The sequence below is a fragment of the Pan troglodytes genome, chromosome 10, assembly GCF_028858775.2.
Source record: "Pan troglodytes isolate AG18354 chromosome 10, NHGRI_mPanTro3-v2.0_pri, whole genome shotgun sequence".
Lineage (NCBI taxonomy): Eukaryota > Metazoa > Chordata > Mammalia > Primates > Hominidae > Pan > Pan troglodytes.
In genome coordinates, this window is record NC_072408.2 from 79,926,522 (window position 1) to 79,940,178 (window position 13,657).

At 34.8% G+C, this 13,657-nt stretch overlaps 1 long non-coding RNA gene across 1 annotated transcript in view; it reads left to right on the forward strand.

The window, feature by feature from the left end:
* Positions 1-6,640, forward strand: part of LOC107967771 (uncharacterized) — a 250,881-nt gene extending 244,241 nt beyond the window's left edge. The window contains exons 3-4 of the long non-coding RNA XR_001708487.2: positions 316-355; positions 6,402-6,640. This is a non-coding gene — a long non-coding RNA (uncharacterized LOC107967771). The remainder of the gene's footprint in view (positions 1-315; positions 356-6,401) is intronic.
* Positions 6,641-13,657: the final 7,017 nt, after the last annotated feature.

A 13,657-nucleotide genomic window follows, 5' to 3' on the forward strand; every position in this document is an offset into this window, starting at 1 on the left:
CCAGCATGAGCTGATTTAATGGCTCAAACCAATAGGACAATTTGCTGAGGTCTGGGAGCACCCCCTCCAGAGAATCCCTGATCTCCCGAAATTTGGTCAAGATCTAAAGTTTATTTTGCTGTACAACTCACCCCCCTCCCCTCTAACTTTTTTTTTTTTTTTTTTTTTTTTTTTGGAGTTTACTTGCTTTCAACAAGAAAGGCAAGATTTCCTGTTTCCATAATGATGGAAGGCAGGTAATTCCTTTATGGAGTTTGAGCTTGCTCACAGCAGGAAAGATTAGTTCAAGTTTTTTTTTTTTTTTCCTTCTTCTAGGATGGTAGAAAGCAATCTTCAGCCTGAGACCCATTCCTAGGTAAGTAGCTGAATTGGGTTTTTTTTCTTGGTTAAAGTATAACAATCAACTGGTCTTAATTTCTCCTTACCATTAGAGCACTCAGTGATCATATGGCTGGGTTTTTGTTATTGTTTTTGTTGTTTGTTCCAGTCTTTTCCCCATCAGATATGACCAACTCTACCTGACTTGGTCAAATCTGAGAATTCCAAATTATGGGTAACAAAACCTTTCTAATTTGGCTAAAATTCCTTGCAGCTGCAAAAGAGCAAGAAAACACAGCAACAACAAAAACAAAACCATGTCCTTGGTTTCTCTGTTTGCTTCCTGTCTTAAAAAAAAATTTTTCTTTCATTTACTTTTTTTCCACCCCATATCTCCTTTCCCTTTTGCCATCTGCTGTACCAAAAAATCTAGAGACGACTTCTAATGACTTGAACCCCTTTAAAGAATTCAGAACAAAGGTGCCATTCACCCATTGGGGTGTTCTGTTTCCTCTGTGGAGTTTCAAGAGTCATGGGGAGATTCTTCTTAGGTCTAAACCTCTGTTTTCCTACATTGAATAATCTGGGCTCTTTGACTTTGGGGGTACCAGAGATTACTTAATACTGTGAGAGGATTTGACCTTGGCACTTGTAATGGCAGATGAGAGCTACAAAGTAGGGGTGGTTGTGCATAGTTTACAGAAATTGTTCTTAGCTGTTTTTTTTTTTTTTCTCTCCTAGGAAGTTGTTGTTTAAGGATCCTAATTCTAGTTCTGAGATGCATTCTAAAGAGTCACCTCTATCGCTTTTTTCTCCCAAAATTAATCTCCATTTGACTTGTCTGTGCACATTTCTATGAGCAACTGAACTGTTGTTTGCATAGGTCAATGAGAGACTGAGTTTTCTCAGCTCAAAAGAAATAGGCATATCTTTCTCCCAGCTGAAAGGTGCCCCTGGGTGACCAGGGGCCTCGTGGGAGTGTCTGGGGGGTTGACCCCTGTGACATGCAGCTGTCCTACAGGGAAATCCCCCAAAAAAAATTAGTTAAAAAAAGGCTTATCCAGGAAATGCATATAAAGGCTGATCACCTGGCATTTTGAGTCCTCTCAGAGATTATAGACCTCTGGAGAGAGAAATTGAGACTCACAAGAGGGTGGAAACAACTCAGTGGTGACGCAATGTGGAGTCCTGCCCACAAAGAGCACACATCCACCCACCACACAAAAACCCTAGGCCACAACTCAGTTCCTCCTTTTTTTAAAAAAGTGGGAAACAAATAATCTAAGAATGAGGAGAAAACAAGGATAATGACAACCTTTTGAGCACTCCGTAGGTTTTATGGCACTTCTACTTGCCAGAGTTTATGTAAAATAGAAGTAATATAGTCTTTGTGCACATTTATTTTAAGGAAAAAGAGCCCTAAGGTCAGCCAGCAAACTATAGAGTTCCTGAGTTCTCCTTTTCTCTATTTTCTCTTCTGCCTGCTTTAAATCTGCTGTTATTTTTCTATTAATATAAAAACCACTGTTGGGATTCAACAGGTTATTTTTGCAAGCTGCTGAATTTTATATTTATCTCATGGCTAAAGTTCTGAAGTAAAAGCTATAGGATCTTCGTGTGTGTGTATATGTGTGTGTGTATATATTTAAAAGACTTATATAGTTTCTATAATTTTATGTTTAATTGACAAATCCATTTTAATTTTTCTTTAGCACACAGGACTTTTTCTCTCCATACCCTATGATGTAAATTTTGCTATTTGATTTTCACCTGAGTTGTTTCCTTTAATATGCAAATTTAAGGCTATTTAGCTAACAACTACCTAGGGTAATAAAACAGGTTGTCAAGAATTTGAAAGTTTAAGGTAGGAAACAACAGGAGTTTTATGAATCTATAAGATGTACTTCTATCCACATGCCTAATACATCTATGTATTTATGTGTTGTGTACACAGTGTTTCACTACTGATATATATAAAAAAGCTTTCATTAATTGGCTTAAGAAAATAAAAGCACTTGAATTAAATACTTTATCAGAAAAAAAAACTGGTCAAATGTTTTTTCATGCTTTCATTTTAATTCAATTATGTAAACTTAAGTAAATGCTTAACTTTTACTTAAGTTTATGTAACTTAAGTAAAATCTGTAATAAATAAGCCAGCATTAACATTATTGGTAAAGTAATATTAGAAATGTCTTAAGAATTGAAAACATACATTTTTGTTTGCACTTATTAATCAAGCAATTTTATACTTATCCTGCCAAATACTATAAAGTATCAAAATTTGGCATAGGGGTTAAAAACACAGAATAATCTTTGCTTGTGTAATCTTTAATAAATAAACATTAATATTAGTTTAATGAAAATAGCTACCTCTTGAATTTAGTTAAGATTACCATAACTTCTAATCTTGTGGGTGGTTTAGTCCATAAGCAGCAAGGTTTGTTTTGGAAAGGGATTGTTATTGTCTCTGTCCCAAAGCTAAACAATAAATTAAGTTCCTCCCAAAGTTAATTTTTCCTGTGCCCAGGAATGAACGAGGACAGCTTGGAGGTTAGAAGCAAGATGGAATCAGTTATGTCATATCTTCTTTACTGTCTGTTACAATTTTGCAATGGCCGTTCCATAACTTTAAACAATGACTATTGCAGTTTTCATAAATAATCTAGGTAAATGACTAAAAAAAAATTAGGCAAATGTAATGGGATAAATACATGTAGAAAAACTTGTCAGAATCTATAATCTAAAGTTATATTAAGCTAAATAATAGATATCTCATTATTTGGGCACTTTCCAATAAAAATGTATTTGTAGGAAAACATACTTTCTTAAAAAAAGTGTGTCCTTTTAAAAGAGGTGAATAATTATTGTCTAATTCAAAGCTTATTTAAAGGTTATGTATAAAACAAGGTAAAAGGAATGAAGATATAACAGGGTTGTAAAGAAAGTTATAAAAATAAACTTTTTTTGTAAGAAAACTTAAAGGGAAATAATTTTATATGTGATAGAATCTGCTATGGTAGATTTAGTCCTAGAATAAAATGACTGGTTATTTAAGAAAGAGGGATGGTCAGAAAAAATTAGAAAATCCAAGCAGATCATGAACAATCTGTGAAAGTCATAGTAAAGTAAGAGGATTAAAAAAGAAAAAGCACAAAAACTTTTATATGATCAAGCTATTAATTAAAGGAAAATTATAATGGTCTTCCTAGAGATTGGGCTTGATGTAGGAAAAAACCATATAGAATAAATAATTGGTTAAAACAATGAAGTTTTCTTAAGGGAATGATTTACTCCTAATAAAATATGAGAGGTTTTAATTTTTTTAACCCAAAGTTTAACTTTTATTGCATCTCACCATTTTCTGTTTTCTCACCCATTTTAAAGGGCACAAAATAGTAACACTGTCCTTCAACTCATTTTCAACTTATTAAGATTTTTTTCCTTGAGTCCTGTTTAATGTGTCCTAGTGCTAACAATGTTTTCTTAAAGTTCTAAAGGAAATGTTTACTTTCAACATAATATTTTGTGCAGAGCAGAAGGTCATTTCTTTTGTCTTTTGGTACCTGGCCTAGCAGATTTTACGTTTTATAGAAATATTTTCTCTGTCATTATTACTAAATTTTGGTTTGCTTAGGAAAAAAACTGTGATTGATATTTTTTAATTAAGGTTATTACATCCATGTGTCTTTCAGTATTTGCTTTCAAAGTACTTGTGACATTGAGATACAGGGCTTTGACTCCTAGGTCTAAAAAGGACACCAAGTCCTGCTAAATCTTAAACATTGACAGCAATTAAAACCTCATCTTCAGGCCGGGTAGAAATCCCAAACCAAATAAACTGTGTTCCTGAGACATAGGGCCAGAATTTAAAGGTATTCAACTCCTCAAGTCCCAGGAAATATCGCAGAAGAGATGGGTGTGTGAGATTGTGAGGGCAGACTTTGAGAGATAAAATAAATGCAGTTTCTCTATAAATTAATTATTAATTTCAAAGGCACACTGATGCAAGACCAGCATATGGGCCCTTATGTTAAGAAAACCTTAAGTTTTCCTTGAAGCATTAACTGACTCCTTAATAAAGGTTATAAAAGTTAGTAAAGGTTTATGGAAGTTATATCTTATGGTCAAGATTAAAATTTTGTAGATTGTTTATAAAATTTTGAAAAACAAATTTATTTGGCTTTATGTTGTTTTTATTAGGGTTTATTATTTAGAAAATTAAATCTCTTCTCTCAAAGAATAAAAGTTATCAGCTTTTTAAAAAAATCCTTGTGTTATCACTTTGGTCAAATGAATGACTTATTTTACAATGACCTGTAATATCAACTGTTTTAAATGTTTGATAATTTTCCAAAATCAAATTATAAATTATATCTTCTCCTGGCCTAATTAATTCTTTAAGATATTGGTTTCCCTAAAGCCCAAAAATGACATAATTTGGCTTATTTAATATGAAAATCATATAGAAAACATTGTTAAATATGAAATAGTGTTTGCTTTTCTTTGGGCTGTATTTGTGTAAATATGTTATTGGTATTTGCTCCAAAATTATGAAAAACTCCTATAATTCTGATATCACTTAGTATACATTATCAGTAGTAATTATAATTGTTATCTTAAATTATTGTGTGTCACAGAGGAAACAAATTTGTCACTTGTGTCCTTGACTATGGCTGCCCTAAAATATTTTGTCATCCATGGACAATTGTTGTCTTGTTTTGCTCCTCTTTAGAAGGCAGTTTTATGACTTTTTAATGATCGCCATTCTAACTGGTGTGAGATGGTATCTCATTGTGGTTTTAATTTGCATTTCTCTGATGGCCAGTGATGATGAGCATTTTTTCATGTGTCTTTTGGCTGCATAAATGTCTTCTTTTGAGAAGTGTCTGATCATATCCTTCGCCCACTTTTTGATGGGGTTGTTTGTTTTTTTTCTTGTAAATTTGTTTGAGTTCATTGTAGATTCTGGATATTAGCCCTTTGTCAGATGAGTAGATTGCAACAATTTTCTCCCATTCTGTAGGTTGCCTGTTCACTCTGATGGTAGTTTCTTTTGCTGTGCAGAAGCTGTTTAGTTTAATTAGATCCCATTTGTCAATTTTGGCTTTTGTTGCCATTGCTTTTGGTGTTTTAGACATGAAGTCCTTGCCCATGCCTATGTCCTGAATGGTATTGCCTAGGTTTTCTTCTAGGGTTTTTATGGTTTTAGGTCTAACATTTAACTCTTTGATCCACCTTGAATTAATTTTTGTATAAGGTGTAAGGAAGGGATCCAGTTTCAGCTTTCTGCATATGGCTAGCCAGTTTTCCCAGCACCATTTATTAAATAGGGAATCCTTTCCCCATTGCTTGTTTTTCTAAGGTTTGTCAAAGATCAGATAGTTGTAGATATGTGGCATTATTTCTGAGGGCTATGTTCTGTGCCATTGGTCTATATCTCTGTTTTGGTACCAGTACCATGCTGTTTTGTTTACTGTAGCCTTGTAGTATAGTTTGAAGTCAGGTAGCGTGATGCCTCCAGCTTTGTTCTTTTGGCTTAGGATTGACTTGGCGATGCGGGCTCTTTTTTGGTTCCATATGAACTTTAAAGTAGTTTTTTCCAATTCTGTGAAGAAAGTCATTGGTAGCTCGATGGGGATGGCATTGAATCTGTAAATTACCTTGGGCAGTATGGCTATTTTCATGATATTGATTCTTCCAACCCATGAGCATTTGTTTGTATCCTCTTTTGTGGTGCTGGAGAGGATGTGGAGAAATAGGAACACTTTTACACTGTTGGTGGGACTGTAAACTAGTTCAACCATTGTGGTAGTCAGTGTGGTGATTCCTCAGGGATCTAGAACTAGAAATCCCATTTGACCCAGCAATCCCATTACTGGGTATATACCCAAAGGATTATAAAACATGCTGCTATAAAGACACATGCACACGTCTGTTTATTGCGGCACTATTCACAATAGCAAAGACTTGGAACCAACCCAAATGTCCAACAGTGATAGACTGGATTAAGAAAATGTGGCACATATACACCATGGAATGCTATGCAGCCATAAAAAATGATGAGTTCATGTCCTTTGTAGGGACATGGATGAAGCTGGAAACCATCGTTCTCAGCAAACTCTTGCAAGGACAAAAAACCAATCACCGCATGTTCTCACTCATAGGTGGGAATTGAACAATGAGAACACATGGACACAGGTAGGGGAACATCACACACCGGGGCCTGTTGTGGGGTGGGGAGAGCGGGGAAGGATAGCATTAGGATATATACCTAATGTTAAATGAAGAGTTAATGGGTGCAGCACACCAACATGTCACATGTATACATATGTAAAAAACCTGCACGTTGTGCACATGTACCCTAAAACTTAAAGTATGATTAAAAAAAAATAAAATAAATAAAATAAATTTAAAAAAGAGAAGGTGGTTTTATAAGCAGCTATAAAACTCTAAAAGGTGCTCTTGATACAAGTTTCTGATAACTTTGGAGATTGCGACATCAGAATAGAAGAAAAACTTTTAAGACTCACAGATAACTGAAATCTTCATAGCAAGCAGAATCAGAATTAACTATATGGACTGAACTAATGTTGCTGATCCTTTTTTTTTTTCTCAGAGTCAAGGAAACTTTTCTTTTCAGCTATTGACAGCTTTTTACAATTTAGTATACTCCTATGAACAGAATTTAGAACATATTTCTTTCTCTTTACCTGATTTCTCCAGAATTTGGAAACTATTTGTAAGTATTCTTAACTTACAGCAAAATATAGTTATTTGCATAAGTGAAATAAGAATCTGTTTTCATTTATAACAGAAAACAATTGGAGAAACTGGTTATTTTACCAAAGCCTTGACTGGAATAGTATGCTTTCCTTTAAGGAACCAAACTTGACTTATGGAGCCAATAAAGGCCCCTCAGGAAAACTGGCCTCATACCTTGTCTACACAGTGCCTTACAGGGTTGTTGACCTGTGGTAAGTAAAGAATGTCACTTTCTGGGCCAGGCACAGTGGCTCATGCCTGTAATCTCAGCAATTTGGGAGGCTGAGGTGGGTGGATCACCTGAGGTCAGGAGTTCAAGACCAGCCTGGCCAACATGGTGAAACCCCATCTCTACTAAAAATACAAAAATTAGCCAGGTGTGGTAATGTGCACCTGTAATCGAAGCTACCCAGGAGGCAGAGGCAGGAGAATCTCTGGAACCCAGGAGATGGAGGCTGCAGTGAGCTGAGATTGTGCCACTGTACTCCAGGCAGGCTGGGCAACAGAGAAAGACTCTGTCAAAAAAAAAAAAAAAAAAAGAATGTCACTGTCTGACAGGCCTAGGAACCCCAAGGTTATCTTTGAACCTTATGAGAAGAGGAATTCACCCAACTGATAGATATTTGATGGTACAAATCCACAGCTGGGCTTGGCTTCAAAAAGTCTTATCTGAGATTCCTTCTATGGAATAAAGTTCCATGAGAGATCAGACAAAACCTGAGACTGGAGACTCATTCTCCTCTAAAAATTCTTTCTCCAAAAGATTTTTAAAAAGTAAAGGGGTGAAATGTGAAAGGAAACTAAATCCTGGGTCCCCAAAATCACTAAGCCAAAGGGAAAAGTCAAGCTAGAAACTGCTTTGGGCAAACCTGCCTTCTATTCTATTCAAAGTCACCCCTCTCATCACTGAGATAAATGCATATCTGATTGCCTCATTTGGAAAGGCTAATCAGAAACTCAAAAGAATAAAACCAATTGTCTCTTATCTACCTATGACCTGGAAGCCCCCTCCCCACTTCAGGTTGTCCTGCCTTTGCCTCAAGTCGTCCCAACTTTACAGACCCAACCAATGTACATCTTGCACATATTGATTGATGTCTCACGTCTTCCTAAAATGTACAAAACTAAGCTGTGCCCCTACCACGTTGGGTACATGTCATCAGGATCTCCTGAGGCTGTGTCATGAGTGCATGTCCTCAATCTTGGCAAAATAAACTTTCTGAATTAACTGAGACCTGTCTCAGATGTTCAGGGTTTACAACAGAAAATAGACAGATAGATGGACAGATGATAGATTTATATAATTCAATACATCTATATCTACAAGATATATGTACTGTCAGTTCTTTTTCTCTGGAGGACTCTGATTAACACAAAGAAATCTTGCAACTGGCTAATGAGAAAGCTATAATCATTCCCACTTTACACATGATAGTACTGATTTTTAATAATTTTAGTAACCTGCCCAAGGTCCCACAGCTCATAGGTGACAAAGAAGATTCAAGTCCAGGTCTCTGACTCCATAGCCCATTGTTGTAGGTACAGTGAAGGTCAACAATATATCAATTCAAATTGTTCTCCATTTTTATTTATGTGACTTTTGGGAGAAGATTCCCCCATTTTTCTTTTGGTATATTGACAAAAATGCATTTTTTGGAACCCACATTTACAATTTCAGTAATGTAGATGATGGGAGGATGTAGTACCTACAAGATATTTTAGTCAAACCACTAAGATCATTAAACTTAGTCCTACTGTGAACTCCTGCCTGACCCCTACACATACAAGGAAATGCTCCTATAGAATATAAGAATTAATCACACCTTTCTCCACAAGTGCTTTAGACTAACCACATCAATTTCAATCTCAAGGTGAGTCTGCATCATTATCCTCTGTGTTTCCTCTGTTCAACTTGGAAGTCTTTATTTTATATATCTAAAAATATAAACTTATGCTCTAAGCAGCCTTCAGTATAAAATTAAGAATTACTTCCCTCTGACAGAGCTGCTGACAATCTGAGAACAAACTACACACAAACATACATGCAATGTTGTATATTCAGTCCAAGATTCTCATTCTGCAAACTAGACTTTTCAAGCACAGGTGCAGCTGCTGAGAAGCAGACATTTTAGATAACACAGACATTAAGGAACCAAATGATTAAATCAGTTTTATGTCTACACAGGAGATAAAATTTAATTAAAGGCAATTAAGTGACTTTTAAGTGGATTGCATGTAGAAAAAGCTATACCTTATCTTCCACACCTTTCAAGTTTCTCTTGACCAATGCTGTCACTTATCTAGCCATGTATTTTTTTTCTATTTCCCATTGTGAATATGAGTCCTATGCGTAAGCTGACTCTGTGCAATGTTTTGAGTAAAAGAAGGAAAGTTTAAACATATTATACTAATCTAGTGCCTGCAGAACTTTCAGATATGCAAAGAACTTTCAGATATAGCTTCAAACCTGGATTACTCAACTTCTACTTATACCAACCTTAGAAAATAACCCTTTTTGAATCTCACCTATTAAAAAACAGGGCAAATAATATAGAAAACAATGGATTTTATGAGAATTAAGTTCACAAACCTAAAGTTACAGAATGCACCTTCAATCAAAAGGTGGACTGAACCAAGGTGGTAAATCTTATTTTTGCTTACAAACACACACACAAAAAAACAGCAGCTGGAAATAAAAAGCTTAAATAAGTATCTGAGATTTTTGGCTCATAACAAGATGAAAAACCAACCCAGTGTGCTGGGTCTCTCTCCCAGCTTAAGACTGAAGGTGCCAGCGAGGAAATGAAAATATGTGGAATTGAGTAATTACAGTTAAGTGTGAGAAACTCCTGAGGATAAAAGGGCAAATGTGACCTGGTGTGGAAAGCAACACACTAGCTCAGGGTAGACAGAGTGAACTTTCATAATTTGGAATATGGTCAGGAAGTCTGGAGAGAAATTTTTATTTCTGCTCATTTTTTTCCTTTTATTTCTTGCTCCCACACAACTAGGGTAGACAAACAACAGCTGCAGTTGAGAACTGTAGTCAGTAGGGGTAACATCAAAGTCATGCCAAGACTGGCTGGAGAAAGAGAGTATAAAAACAAGCACAAGCTGATTACCAGGACCAGAGCATCTCTTACTCTTTCTTCCACTGACACTCTAAAAATGAGGTAAAATCAGTTAAGGGAGATAAATCATTCAAGAAAAAGAGTGCTTAGAAAGGTGATATGTTGTTTCACATTCAACCACATACATGTTACAGGAAGGAAGATGAAAGGATGCCATCTATGTTAGGAAAATAATACTTTCCCCCGAAACCACTGGATGATTTCTGCTTAGGACTCAGGGTCTATGACTGTTTCACCCAAGTACCTGTAACTCCAAGGATGTCTAGGAAAATAAGTGTATTTGTTTCTTATTGTGAGAAACTATATATCATTACAATTATATTCTTGCATGGCTGTACATACTTTGTTGAACTTAAGAATAAAAATGGACTGTTTACGCTGTTTCTCTGTGTCTTTATTCTAAAGACCCTTGTGTACACATGAAATAAAATTTTGTATGGCTTATCTTCAATTAATCTGCCTTTTTTGAGTTGATTTTTTAGTGAACATTAAAAGGGCTAAGAAGAAATTTTCCCTTGGTCCTGATAACTGCTAGTAAGAAAAGGGAAGAAAAGAAATATCGGGTAACTAGTTAGAAACTGCCTAATATGGACAAGAATTCCAGTATAAGAAAAAAGAGAATTCAAAGTAAATAACATCATGAAGAATAATGAGTTTTTGTAACTGATAGAAAATAATAATTAGGAATTTATTCATGTAGATTAAGAAAGAAACTGCTGCTTCAAGACTCTTGCCTAGGTTGGCCCATTGATCTAGTATGCTCTTTCCTCAAATATCTACATGGCCTCCTACCGTCTCATTTCTTTCAGATTTTTAGTCAAAGCAGAACTGTTTAGAGAGATCTTATTCCCGCTCCCTGTAACTTTCTTTTTACTACCTGCTATAATTTTTATAGCACTTATTGGTATCTCATATTCTGTATGTTATGCTCAGTTGTTTATTTTCTACCTTGCTCCCTACCATCCACAATGATATAATCTCCCCAGTGGTAGACACTGCGTAGGTTTTGTTCATTGCTGTGTGTCTAGTGCCTAAAGCAGTGACTGACACAAAGTAAGGGCTCCACAAAGAGGAATAAATTGACTGAATAATTACAAATATGTATGCAGAAAAAATAATTTAGCAGAACAAACAGTAATTAGCAGAACTATGGATAAAGCCAAACCCCACCGCTCAAAGTTTTAAAAGACTCATCCTAGACATTTTATTGATCAAACAAATACTACATAAACAAATATGTAGAAGATTCAAATAACACAATAGGCACACACACCATACATCTTCAAATCATACTTTACTGAGGATACAAAATTGATTAAATCCTGGTTTACAATGATTTTTTTGCATTTTTACATATTTAATTCCAAATTTTTTTCTTTTAAAAATGCCAAAGTTACAGAGAAGTTGAAATGATTCAAGTAATAGCTGTCTATCTCATACTCACTAATTTGTTTTATATTTTACTTTACGTTCTGGGATACATGTGCAGAACGTGCAGTTTCTTTACATAGGTATACATGGTAATAATCTTATATGGACTAGATTTTCCATACAAAAGTCAATGGAGGGAGGGAGGGATGAATAGATGAAACACAGTCAATTTTTAGGGCAGTGAAACTATTCTGTATGATATTATAATGAGAGGTATATGTCATTATACATTTGTCAAAATAGATGTAAACCATGTGCAATGCGAGTGAACTCTAATGTAAACTATGGACTTAGTTAATGATAATGTATAAACATTAGCTCAATTATGGTAAACATACCCCACTAATGGAGAATATTAATAATAGGAAAAACTGAAAATGTGTGTCTGTTGGGATGTGGTGAGGGGTATAAGGAAATTCTACTTTCCTTTTAATCTTCATGTAAATTTAAAACTACTCTAAAAATAGTCTCTATTAATTAGAAAGAAAGGCTGAATGAAATTGGAAACAAGTTACAACTTCTATGTTTGCAATATTAATAACATATTCTTAAATATCTCTCGGATTAAAGATGCATTCATATGGAAACTTTAAAATAATGAAAATCCTATATATCAAGGTTTGTGGACATTACCAAAACATTTTCTTTTAGAATGGTGTATAATTTTAATTATGCTGATCACATAGCAAGAAATGAAAAAAATAAGCCAACACAAGAAAGTAGAAAGACAAAGAAAGCAAGTACAAAGTAACAAGTAGAAAGATTTTTAAAAATTAGATGTTAAGGAAATAGAGAACAACAACAAAAACAAAGCAGTACAGAGTGTTAACAATGAAACAATGAAATAATACCAATAAAATAAATACAATTTTGGAAAACAGGATCAAGGAGAAAGGACAAAAAATTTAGAAATTCAAAACGCATACAAGAAAATAACTGTAGGCACAACTGGCACAATTATATTAGTAATAATGATGGGATAAAAATATAAAGATGCATATGTAAATTGATCTGTGTAAACATGAATATAGTATTTGCCAAGTGACATAGACAAATATATTAAATAATATACTTTTGAATATTGGTATCAGAATCATAAAATCTTTAAAAATCAAAATAACTAAAAGTAATAATCACATTCCTCACCCTTACTTTACAGATGATTTTTGCCATAATTTCCAGGCTTTGATAATTCCATATAATAAATCTTATGTGAGAAAATATACAGACAGGTAAAACATCATAGCATACGGGGTTGGTGAGTGGAGGAGTGAGAAGCTAATATATTAATTTAAAGCCAGGTCAAAGTTTAATTAAAATAGCAAAGACAAAACTAAGCTAAAACAACTAACCTATTTCCAGTTATAAATACAGTGGTGAAAGCGTCAAACACAGTTGCATCTAAATAAATCCAATAGAGTTTTACAAATAATATATCATAAAATAAGGTGTATTACAGAAATTCAAGAGAACAGGAATTTGAGTTTGTAGGTCCAACACATTTGTAGGTTATCATGTTGTGGAGGAAATGGAGGTAAGGGGGATAAAACAAAGGAAGACCCTGAATAACCAGTCATAGCAGTACTCTGTAAAATGAGGTCTATGTTGAACTCATTTCTCTGCACCTTGGCTCCAGTTAGAATTTAAAATATTTAAAGAAAAAAAAAACTAATTAGCAGCTGAAGTATCAAAAGGAGGAGGAAAAGTAGACAGAGATTACAAAGTAGGAGGAGGGATCTCTGATCTCTGTAGACAAAGAAATGTTAAACTTGAAAAGAAGTAAAAGCTTTAATGTATATCTGAATCACACGCGCGCGCGCGCACACACACACACACACACACACACACACACACACACACACACACACCTTAAGTCAGTTGCTTTCTAGGTGTAGTCCCAGACTGCAAGCATCAACATTATCTGGGAATTTGTGAACTCAGAATTCCTGAACCCCACCCAGGTCTTCTGGACCAGAATTCTGGTGGTAGAGCCCAGCAATGTGGTTTTAATA